This window comes from Mauremys mutica, chromosome 7 (assembly GCF_020497125.1).
Source record: "Mauremys mutica isolate MM-2020 ecotype Southern chromosome 7, ASM2049712v1, whole genome shotgun sequence".
NCBI classification, from domain to species: Eukaryota; Metazoa; Chordata; order Testudines; family Geoemydidae; genus Mauremys; species Mauremys mutica.
The window spans coordinates 105,907,594-105,920,318 of NC_059078.1; the positions used below are offsets into that span (position 1 = coordinate 105,907,594).

The following is a 12,725-nucleotide window of genomic DNA, read 5'->3' on the forward strand; positions in this document are numbered from 1 at the left end:
TTCAACTACCTGAAAGGGGGATCCAAAGACGATGGATCTAGACTGTTCTCAGTGGTACCAAATGACAGAATGAGGAGTAATGGTCTCAAGTTGCAGTGGAGGAGATTTAGGTTGGATATTAGGAAAAACTTTTTCACTAGGAAGGTGAAGCACTGGAATGGGTTACCTAGGGAGGTAGTGGCATCTCCTTCCTTAGAGGTTTTTAAGGACAGGCTTGACAAAGCCCTGGCTGGGATGATTTAGTTGGGAATTAGTCCTGCTCTGAGCAGGGGGTTGGACTGGATGACCTCCTGAGGTCCCTTTCAACCCTGATATTCTATGATTCTAAGCTCTTTGGGGCAGGAAATGTATCATGTGAGAAATACTCTTCTGATTCACTACAAACTAAGAAATAAGACTGGCTTTAGTGCTGGTGGGAAATTTTAAACCCAGTCAATTTATATTTAAAAAGGGCATTCCTTTTGGTTTTCTTGTATCACCTTCCTGGCCTCTCAGCTGGCTCCTCTAATACTGCCCTCCTTGGTGTATAGCGACGGGAACCAAAACAAATGCTGTATGTTCCCATACACTCCTAGCAGAAGCCAGCATTCTGGGCAGACGTGGGATTGCTTTCAGAAAAGTTCAGTCAAGCTTTTAATTTTTCCTGTTCAAACGACTCATTAATAATACTCACGTTAGGCCTGCAACATCCACCCTCATGGGCTGCTCCCACAAGACTGTCAAAATTTGACTGGAATGCTTCTGAAAGCAACTTTCCTTCAGGCCCTTTGACACTTCCACATGAACTGAGACTCTTAGACCATTAGGCAGGGCATATAGTTCTATTGGTGCTTGAAAAGCTATCACTACCACCAACACTCATAGATCCCAAGGTCAGAAGGGACCATTATGATCATGTAATCTGACCTCCTGTACAACACTGGCCATAGAACTTCCCCTAAAATAATTCCTAGTGCAGATCTCTTAGAAAAACATCCAGTCTTGATTTAAAAATTGCCAGTGATGGCGCATCGACTATGACCCTTGGTAAATTGTTTCAATGGTTTATTACTATCACCATTACAATGATATACCTTATTTCCAGTCTGAATTTGGGTAGCTTCAGCTTCCATCCATTGGATCATATTATATTTTTCTCTGCTACTTTCATTGAGAGCAGCACCAGGGAGGTGAATAGAAATTCGAATAAAGGCACTTACTGTAAATTAATAAAAGCCCCAGGAATTCTTAAAGTTTTAAACAGGCCCAGGCCTAGAAAAAAGGCTGTCTTTGCTGGAAGACATTATTGCTTTTTATTAAGAAGTAAAACTTGTTTTCCCCTCCCCTAAAATTTACACAAAGCCACAGGTCTATTTTATACATACGGTACCTAATAAGTCATCCTGGACGCAATATTCTACAAAGCCTCTGAAGAAGCCAGTAAAGCCATTATAAACAATGTATGAGCATTTTCGTGGCAACATTTTATTAATATTATTTTTACTGTATTCTGTGTTTTTACACTGGCTGGTTTGTGGGGAGGAGTGGCAGCAGGAAACAAGGAGATGCTTGAACAAATAATATGATTAAACAATATTTAGGGTATAATAGAACACGAGAATGTTTGCATGAGGATTTAAGCTATTGCCTTCCCTGTTGTGTCAATTGCAGCATTTATTGCTGGTTGAATTACCTGTTCCTTAAAGACCTTCAAAGTACCTAAGCATGGTTTACAGTAGAGTCTCAGCACTAATTATTAGTTGCTTTGCTTCTTTCAGAGTGTGGCATAACCAATCTCTCTCTACATTTGATCTTTGGGGCAGTTTGTCAGCTGACATCAATCCATTGACAATTTACATCAGCTGGAGATCTGCCCCTTTGTACTGAATGGAGTTGCAGTGTGATGGAGTGTGCATACACCATGTAATGAGTCAGGTAGGGAAGGTGTTGACTGCTTTCCAAGGGAACCAGGCAGAGGCTTCTGAAGAAGCTACTCAGCCTGCCAGCTGGAGAGGGTGGATCTCCATCTGGACTTATTAAGGAAGGAATGAGATAAAAGTTTGGAGGTTCTCTGATAGAAGGAGGAATTGTTCTTCCTCTGACCCCCTAGTGCAAACAGGTAACAGGAACAGGAGACTTCCAGACCATGCCCCAGGTAGGAGGCATGAACATTCTAGGGAAAAGACTGTTCTAGTTACACAAGATTACTTTATTTCTCACTAGCAACTTCAAGTTAATACCATTTATTTTTCCTTAATTTTGTTTTCCCTGGGCCACAGTCAAACACATGGTGCCAGAAGTGGAGTTTTGGAATGCCTCTGTGAACAAAGAGAAAAGCACAGATGTAGAACCTTTATTACAGTGGCTGAATGAGCATAAGGCCCAGCAGCAACAGCAGCAGCAGTTGATCCAACAGATAGCTATCCAAGAGCAGCAGTGAATGCAACAGATGGTTACACTTGTATACTTGTACACCTGGGGTGCTGCCACTAGCTCACCTGGTGTTAAGACTGATGGATTGATGCATAATTATATAGAAGACGTCTTCTCCTGGAGCTACACAAGACAAAAACTCAGGGATAAAAATGGCCAGAAGACAGATTATCAGAGAAACTAAAAGCTAGGAGAGTCCTTAGACCCTCACATAAACTCCACTCCATAAATAATGAAGTACCAACAGCAGACAACTTAAAGATGAAAGATCCCCTGGGAGATAACCTAGGAATTTTCTCCAGCTGACAGCCTCCTACTAACGTCTGTATGCATGAGAAATTCAATATGGCCACATTGGGTGGTGGAAAATTGGTGACAAAGACAGGATTTGCTAAAATCACCATTCTGGGCCAAGTTTGAGATTCAAGTTCTAGCCAACTCTGGCTACAGACAAACTTTAGTCTAATAATAACTAGTAAATCCTGAAGATGGGATACACTATATGGAGAGTGTATACACAAGGATGTTAAACTCTCTCCTACCACCATGACTTCAAAGGACTGCACTAGCCCCATCACTGTTAACATAGCTGAGCACATGGCTGAACCTGACATACTTGGGTGAGATTGGGGGCACTTTCATCAGGTGTTGAGGAAGTTCCAAAGAGCCTCTGAGCCTGAGGTGGCCAAACCACAGTAGGAACTGTTGGGCAATATTTTCCCAAGGAAAAGGTCCAAAGTTATTTAATCCTTAATTACAGGTGCAGAAATCTAGGAAGACAGATAGTTAGAAAGATGGCTAGAGTTAAAATAGAAGTCTGAGATAAGAGAGGATATGAAATAACACATGAGGATTTTATCCACGTGGTGTGACTAAATGTGGAACCCAAATCTGAAACAAGCAATCCATCTTCGCCAGATAATTCCACAAACCAACCTGAGGAACTGGAGCACAAGAAGCTAACTGCATTGTCCAAGTTCCTGATGGACCAGCAGAAGGATGATTCTGTAAATCATGTTTCTGTAACAATGTCAGTGGGAAATGAACCCAGGACCTCTAGATCTCAAAGCATGAACCTCTACTGTTTGAGCTGAAGGATAAGCTCCATTCATTGGGGGCCAGTAGCAGACTCATAAACCTCAGACACAGTCTGGCCACTGAGGGACACAAAACCCACACTTTGCTGGCATTGGTTACATGTTACAATCAAATTGCACAATGTAGTGGAACCAAAGCAAGCATATCATCATTCACACTCTGGAGTGAAAATTGACCAGCTGAATATAGTGGAGCAAGATAGACAAATAGGGTGAAAACATAGCAGCTCCTTATTCCATGGCCATACCAATGCCAGGGGTTACACTTGATTCATGCTATTCCATAGGCAAGACACTTGAAGGGGTGGGGAATAGGATAAAGTCTATTTACCTACCTTCTATGGCTGGGAATATACAGACAAGAAGCCAACTTATGTGCCTCCTGACTCACATTAGTGTCTTCCAAAGTAGTGTCAAAGCCCCATTAGTGCCCTTTCCACTCAGATGATCCTTTTGAGCAAACAGGAGTAGACATGGTGGGACTCCTAGAAAGAAATATTGTTGGACAACATTATAGCTTGGTCATTATGGACTATGCAATCCTTGACTCAGAAACAACTTCATTATGTTAGAAGTGCCCTAGGAGACCCTCATGCATCAGGAGCTAGTTTCCTGTCTAGATTCATGAAAGAAATTTGTGCACAGTTAACAATTAAAACTCTCAGAACCTCCATCTATTATGTCCAGACAGCTTGTAATGTGTGACAGAAAAAATGTAGTGTGTCACTTTAAAATATGCTCAATAAAGATATAACCCTTCTTCACCATGACTGGGACCAGCTACTTCCATCCATGCTTCTTCACTTTACAGGAGGTCTCCAAGCCTCCACAGCATTCTCTCCATTTAAATTGTGTTAAGGGAGGAAAGCTCAAGAAATCCTTGATTTGGTGAAGGAAATGTGAGCAGACTCAGTTTCCAATGGGGACAATGTTGTTTAGTATGTATTTAAGCTCTGTAAGAAATTAAAAGGTTTAGATGTATTGGTGCAGGAGAATATACAGGGTCCCAAGCAGGCCCAGGAAATCCTGGAGCACAGGCACCTGGCTCTTGATTTTCCTATATGGAGAGTGGGTACTCCTGATGCTGCATTTGCACTACATTTGAAGCTTGTTGGCAAATAGCAATGTCCAAGCTATCTGGAGGATATGAGTGGTTAATTATGAAGTTAAATAATTTGGGGAAAGGAAAGAAACACAAATTTGTCTCATAAATGTATTCAAGCTGTGACAAAGCCAGCAGCAGCTATCCATTGCACTCTACGCAGATAAATCCCAGTTATGGCCCAAATCTGCCATCTCCTAGTTAAAACAAAAACGCACTGACAGTCTAACTGGTCACTGATTTTACCTTTGTATTTTCATCACATCCAGGGGGGGAAATTATTACACTAAGTTAAAACTGAACTAGGCAAACCAGTAGGGTAAACACTCCAACCAAATGAGAGAGACCTTATAGCAGAAACTCCAAATGATGCTAGAACTTAGAGGGACTGAAAAATCCAAGAGTGACTGGAGAATCCTCAATATTAGTTCTGTTTCAAAATCCTTCATAAAATTTTGGACTGATTTTAGAAACCATTTAAAAATCTGTATGCTAGGTAGATGAGCTAATCTAGACAGGTTGGCTGGAGAAGCCCATTACATCACTGCCCTAGATCTTACTAAAAGGGATAAGTAAATTCCCCTCAACCCAGAACAGCAGAATAAAACATGGATCATGCACAATGCTTTTTGGGTTAAACAGAGCACCTGCAATGTTCTAGTGGCTGATTAACCAAATATTTCAGCCTTATGACCAATATAATCCTGCTGGCTTCACAATATGGTAATCTACAGGTTTCTCTGGGATTCCTACCTAGAGAAGGTAGCAGCCTGAAGGTTGGAAAAAACAGCAAATCTCATCAGGTATGCCACTGGCAAAGATGAAAGCCTCACTAGAGTATTCTCTGAGAAAAGGCCAAATCTGCCTGCTGGTAAGCAAAATTCAAAGCATAATGAAACACATCCACCACAGTGCAGCAAATCCAGTCATTTTTATGTGTCTCCGGCTATCACCAAAAGTTTCATGTTAGTTTTTGCCATCATTGCAGCGACCTCGACTAGCCACATATAAAGATTGCAGCGACCTCGACTGAATATAAAGATTTGAGGCCATGTTCGCTGCTCAACAGCCTGTTAAATAGGCTACCAATCTATCCAACAGAACTTTTGTAGCTAGCCAGTGTTATGCAGTCTCAATTTTAATAACTATTTACACACAAGCACAAGACCTTTCAAATTGGCCTTTGGGCTGTGCAGTCCCAATAAATAGACAGAGAAGATCACCCAGCATTCTAGTTAGGCTGACAGCTGTTTCCTTGGGAGAAAGGACTGAGAAGGAGTGTTTAGCTGTTATGTGCGCCATTGAGGTTCTCCTATTTTCATCTCCTACAGAATTACTTGACATGTCATAGACCATTTCTCCATAAAATGACTAAATGTCATGTAACATGTCAATGCCCACATTCTGAGATAACAGCTGCTCTGACAGTTTTATTCCTTCCAGGAGCAACATCGAGGAGGGCAGTCCATAGCCTAATTTTCTATCTTGCAAAGGAGGGGGAGAAGCTTTAACTCAGAATGCCCCAGGCTCTACTTTGAGGGAGAGGCCATGCTGGGTTGTACATACCCCACACTAAGTCAAATGGGGAGGAAATTAACTTCCTTTCAAGGAAATCGGTTTGAAAGCCTACTCCATCCCAGAGAAACTGCTTGACATGCCAGCTAGAAATGGAAGATCCCTGCAGGATTCATTGAGGTAAGAATATAAACAGAAAAAAAACATAATTTAAGAACTTCCTGTGGGAAAGAGGAAGGATTATCACTCTGTCCTCCTAGTCAAGGAGGTAATAGAGCCAAGAGAATCCCAGACCAAGTCCTAAAAGGCATGAAGACATTGGGGGTGGGGGGGGGACTTTAGTCATACAGGATTACACTTCTCACTAGACAACATGAGCTAAATCCCTCAGTGCATTGTTGCTCAGTTTGCACTGTGCCACTGGCACAATCTGGCCATAAAGCCAGTTTAACCCAATCTGAGAGGACTTCCCCAGTTCAAGAGGGATTTTTTGATGATGTAAGGCTGCTGGGGTCTCATACATCATTCCTTCTCCCTGCTGCCACCATAGTAAAGAAAAAAAGAAAAAAAGAGACATAGCCAGAGAAAAAGGGCATGGCCTGAGAGGCCCTTAGGCCATCCCAATCTCTGCCTGTGATTTTAGCTCTTACAAGGCATTATCAGCATAAGTTACAACAGCCCTCAATGCTGCTCCAACCCATTACAGAGACACTGGGGACCCATAATAGTGATTCCAGAAGTACAAGCGGACAAACCTGCCAACTTTTCCTCACCTCTAGAACATAAGAACATAAGAATGGCCATACTGGGTCAGACCAAAGGTCTATCCAGCCCAGTATCCAGTCTACCAACAGTGACCAATGCCAGGTGTCCCAGAGGAAGTGAACCTAACAGGTAATGATCAAGTGATCTCTCTCCTGCCATCCTCTCACCCTGATCTGTGCTACCTGCCATCCAGCCAACCACAGGATCTGCCCTTTTAAGATAAGACTGTATGTCTTTCCTTAAATTTGGTTTCTGCTGGCTGAAACAAGCCTGCCTGGGTTTAGCAGTGGATGCCAAATGAATGAATGAAGCTGAAGAAAGCCACAGTCCTGACTCTCTGGTCCTTTTGGCTAGTGTCTGTTTGCCACTCTTGTACGTACAATTAAAAATAAAAACACACAACACTGTAAATGAAACCACAGCCTTATTTTCCAAAAATAAAAACCCCCTTAGAAAACATATCAAAACAGTCAGTACTGTGCACTGTGAATAAAATTATCAGATTTAATAAATATTTTATGTTCCCATTCTAATTGCCAAAAAAAAGTTAATTTCTGAAGCAATTTTTTTCATCTTTATTTTTAAACCCTTAACATAATGACTGAATGCCTAATATGGAAATGATAAATTTTTAAAAGGTTTCTTTGAAAAAATTCAAAGCTGAACTTCAGCAGACCACCACAGGGAAGTCTATAATCTTTAGTTGGACGCCTGGCAAACCACTGTTCTGGCCTGTGCCAGCATTGCATTCTGACAGAACAAGTGTTGCATGAGATGTGAAGGATGACTCTGGTCTGCTGAAAAACCCTGGAGCAGGTGTTCCTCATCCTCATTTGCAATGGAGCATGGCCCCTGGCTCAGTGAGCTGGAGCAAATGCGCTGGCAGGACCCATCATGTACCTGCGTGCTGAGATGCACTAATGATAATGGATGCAGGCCTATTAACCATCCCATTTGTAATGGCACACAACACTGATTGCTTAGGGAATGAGTCAGCGGCTTTCCAAAAGGGAGCAGAGAATGCTGGGAACCCATGATCCTTTGTGCATTCCTTATGCTCTGTTGGGTGTACAACTATGTTAGTCTTTATTTAATAATACAAATGAATACATGATTTGCTACATGATTATACATTAAGATAAGCCACTTTGGGCAGTATAATATTAACATTGTTGTCTTGCTGTCTTGCACTATAGATCAGTTCCATTTGTTGCATTATTTGCCATTCTAAGCCTTGCTGGCATAACAGGATATCCCTGGGTGAGCTTAATCCAAGAAGAACCAACTGAAGGCCAAAAGTCAAGGGTCCAACAAGCACATGTAAGCTTCAGGGTTTACAGAAGGTTTGTGATTATCTTTGAATTTTTCAGTGCAGGCAGGGAAAAAAGTGTGGTTCAGCTTCTACTGTTTGTTCCCTCTCTTTCATCAGGAAAGAAAATCCACCAAGAATAGCCTTTGACACACACACAGACACACACACAGACACACACACCCCATGTGTGTACATACAGCTGTGTTGTCATTGTTCTTTAAACAACTTCTTGCTTGCCCATTATGTATAAATTAATCTTGTTGAGAGTTGATTCTATTTGTGATTGTGGGATAATTCAGCAAGTCCAAAAGACATCCTTGTAAAAAAGCAGTGTTCATAAAAATAGATCATGTTATTTATACATATTTGGTTCTGTTGCCAACTTAAAAACAAAATTTCTCACCTGCTCATAAATGAATATTTATCTAACTACAACACATACTGTTGATTATTCTACAAAGTTAACTAATTAATTTGCCAATTTTTTTTGGCAAAATAAAAGTAAGCTGCTTATATTTGTTGCTTAGTTCATTTTGTTTTGATTTCTTTGTAAAATATGTAAGAGGACCCCTTTTACTGTATTTTTCAAAATAGGCAGTTTGGTTGCAATTTGGTATAATAAACAAATGTCTCTAACAATTTTTAATGAAGTGCCACTTTTTATATATAAAAGGCAACATATCAAGATAATAGGTAACATTTTCAAAAGAACCTCCTAAAATTGTGGCAATTTCCGTGCACGTTATTTGTCTTTAATTTTTCATGTGTGTGCGATTTGTAAGTGCAAAAACTGATTTGTGCATGTGTATTTGTAGACATCTGGAACCAGATTTGCTGGTATGTTCTGGCGGCTTTGCGTCACTGGCAACACAAAGCAGTCGTAAACAGGGCTTAACTGGCTAGTTAAACCACGTTTATGGTTGCTTTGCATCATCAGAGTGGCACAAAGCAGCCAGAGCGTACCAGTAAATCTGGCCCCTGGGTTCTTATTTTGCCACATAAATACTATTTTTTCTTGCCAGTCTAAGTTTTTGAATGTGAAATATCGCTCATGCAAAAACATTTACTCAAAAATGTGCATTTTTAGTGGTCTGGTGAAGTCCTCTTGAAAGTTGCACCTAATATATGTCTATATAGATGTATGTAAGCACCATAGATTTATAGAAAATTGCACCTGGTGACCAATGATATATTCTTATATACCACTTCACTTCATAGAGAGTGTATGCTGGAGGAAAGAAAGTTCATTGTTAGATGCACTGATTACCAACCAACCATGAGATATTTTATTACTCTAAGTTTTACCCTTCTTTAGATCATTGTTATAAGATTAGACTTTGCAATCAGTTTCTCCCCACACACCCCCAACACACACTCCACTTTGCTGGCAGTCACTTTGCAGTGATCAACAGGCTTGGAACTTCTCCATATGTAGTGTACAGTATATTTCAAAGGAATTTTTCTGCCATGCACAGTAGTATATCAATACTCAATGTGGGAGTAATTTAACTTCTTAATTTATAGCAGTGGTAACAACATTTTCAAACTGGCCATAAAATATTCTTGTACTCTACTAATCTGGGTTCTCAATGTTCTATAATGGGAATTCTATGAATAATATTGGGAAGTGAGAGATATTTTATATGCTATCGCTAAGGGAATGGTGTTATTGCATAAAAGTTAGGTGACATGGGAGAGACTGATAGAGGTGCTGTTTAAAAAATATACCCTTCAGAATTTGTCATATCAATACTGAGGATTTAGTGACATTTTCCCTCTGAAAAATTATTTCTGCAGAAAGATAGGGTTACAGAGAACAGGATCTCAGTTACAGATGCCTCCAATTTGTACAGTACAAACAACATTGCTAATCTGACATCCAGCGTCCATCTATCCTCTGTCCTTTTTTTCCCAATAGATTATTATTTATTTGTATTACCATAGCACCTCAAGGCCCAAGCCAAGATCAAGGGCCCATTGTTCTAGACACTGTAGAGAGACATTGTAAGAGAATGTCTGCCCTCAAGAGTTTATAATCTCAATAGTCAAGACAGACAAAGGGAAGCAGAAAAGAAGTACTGTAATCCCCATTTGACATACAGGGACCAGAAGCACAGAGAGAATACATGGCTTGCCTAAGGCTACAGAGGAAGTCTGTGGCAGAGCCAGGAATTGAACCCTAATCTCCCAAATCCTAGGCCAGGCCTTAATATTAAGATCTTTTGGCAAGATGTTTTCTAAACACAGGACAGAGTTTCATAAATACTCTGATGTTACACACATGTATGCCTATGTCTCCTGCTTATGAGAAGGAATGCTTAATTGTCATTGGCAATCAGAGGCCTTGGATCATCTCAACCTCAACTCTGGGAAGACAGAAAACTTGCTAGGTGTTGGAAGCTACTGACATAAAGGGGACTGCCTCTTCCTTTATATCCCCCACTACTGAAAAAACTTTTCTGGAAGTGTGTTGCTAGATTAAGGACCTTGGCATCGCTGTTAAATATACCTTTTCCACAGAAAACCATAGCTCAAGCATGTTACAAAACTACCTGTTTATCCCGTGTGACGGTTCTCAAGGCATCCAGGATGAGAGTCACCTTGTTACCTCCTCCCTCCAGCGTCAGGGAATCTTGCCTATGCCTGTCTGGGTGTAAGTCTCTAATACCACCGGCCTGTCAGCCACTCAAGCTAGGCTATGCCAGTCCTGTCTTTGCTTTACAGGATAACAGTAGGTGCACCCCTGTCCCCAATCCCTTCTGAAGTATTGCCCTATGATATCCAGCCCCTGACACTGGCTACTCACAGCAATTCCAGATCCTCTGAAGCCTAAGGTGCAGTGTGCCCCAGTTTACCAGTTTTCCCTTAAACTACCACTCCTATACACCACACAGCATTTGTGAGCACTTCTAATAAAACAAAAGTAGGTTTATTTAAGAAAGACTAAAGATTTAACTAGAAGGGAGAGAAAGTGATGGAAATAAATGATTACAATACAAAACCACAAGAAATGAACTTGGATCTACATTTATTGATAGTTACCTTTCCTGTCAAATAAAGTAAGATTTTCCCCCAAAGGTTCATCTGTTGCGAACTGGCTAGGTTGCCAGGATCCAAAAGAACCAGGACTCAAACCATCATGAAAGCACCCCTGCTCCACAAGGGTTTTTCTCGGTGAATGGATCCAGAGAAGACTTCTCCCTGCTCTGTGTTATACTGAAATTGTCTTTTGTTTCTGTTCACAGACAGGGCAAACTCCTGTTTTGTTGTAATGTTCAGTTTTTACCTTCAAGTGATTTTGATTGTTTGTATTTGCCTCTCTGACGGTTTTTGTAATGCTCCCTCACTCTCCCGGTCGGAGGGAGGCCACTCAGGCTAGTCCTGGTTGGTCAGGACCAGAGTCTGTAAGACAGGAAAAAGCCCCAATAGGGCTTTTGCGGTAAATAGTCAATACCAGGCTTTAGCCTGGACTGGCGTAGCTCAGGTAGTCAGCCCTTAACTAGAGTCTCTCAGGGCTGGCTTCGGCCTGGGCGGAGCTCAGGCAGCCAGTAAACAAAACAGTCTTCAGGTGAGCTGGGCGTGGGCTTGTGTAGGCTCAGGGTGCCAGCAAGCAAAAAGTCTTTTGGGGCTGACTTTGGCCTGGACGCAGCTCAGGCAGCCAGCAAACAGTCTCCAAATGTGAGTGGTAAGAGAGTGCCTGTCCTGGGCTAGAGCCTCCTTGCACCATGTAGGGGGTCAGCCACCCAGGATGGGGTGGCAGGGGGATGTGGGCCCACCCTACTCTACCATATCCCAGCCCAGGGCCCTGACAGGGGCAGGATCAGCTACCCCTGTGTCGGTGGGGATCCAGCCGCAACATGCCAACTGGGCCACGCTGGGCTCTGCAGCTGGCTGCTCCGTGGCTGCCCCTAGGCTACTTCCTGCCTCCCCGGGGTTTGGTACCTGCAGCCTCCAGGCCTCTTCCGGCTCTTCGGGGTAAACTGAAGCAGGTACTCCGGGCCAGTCATCGTCCACGTCTGGGGATCGGGAACAGCCAGGTGCCGGCTCTGCTCGGGGCCTTTGGAGAACAGGCTAAGCATCCTCCTCCATTGCAGGCTCTCCCCCAATTGTGCTGCAGGACCGGCCTCTTATACTTCTGTCCACGCCCTAGTACTTCGAGGGGGGCAGGGTGATCTAGGCTCCGCCCCCAAGGGGCGTGTAATGCTCCCTCACTCTCCCGGTTGGAGGGAGGGCACTCCACCTCACTGCAGTTTTCCATTGAAAGTCTTGGTATTGAGCAAAGCTTAACAGCTAAGGTGGATTAGGGGTTTATGAGACCAGAGCAAGTGGGGTCCCCTCCCCACCTCCCCACCTGCAGTCCCCCCTACACCCTCCCTGCGCTCCTGCCAGGGAGCGGGGTCAGGGTGCGCAGGCTTGCCTTGTCCTGCCCTCATGGCCCACCTGCCATCGAGCAGTATTGGAGCACAGGGGCTTCACCCGCTCCCTGACAGGAGTGCTGGGCAGGCAGAGCAGGGCAAGCCCC

The 12,725-nt window shown here is 42.7% G+C and overlaps 1 long non-coding RNA gene across 2 annotated transcripts; it reads right to left on the reverse strand.

Annotated features, from left to right (window-relative positions):
- Window positions 1–3,850: 3,850 nt before the first annotated feature.
- Window positions 3,851–12,354, reverse strand: LOC123373856. 2 transcript variants are annotated; one of them, XR_006580897.1, is made up of 3 exons: window positions 12,146–12,354; window positions 11,246–11,605; window positions 3,851–3,994 (listed from the first exon to the last, which is right to left on the reverse strand). It is a non-coding gene; the product is annotated as an uncharacterized LOC123373856 (long non-coding RNA). The 2 variants fall into 2 exon arrangements; XR_006580898.1 differs by having other exon boundaries at window positions 11,246–11,634.
- Between the last annotated feature and the right edge of the window lie 371 nt (window positions 12,355–12,725).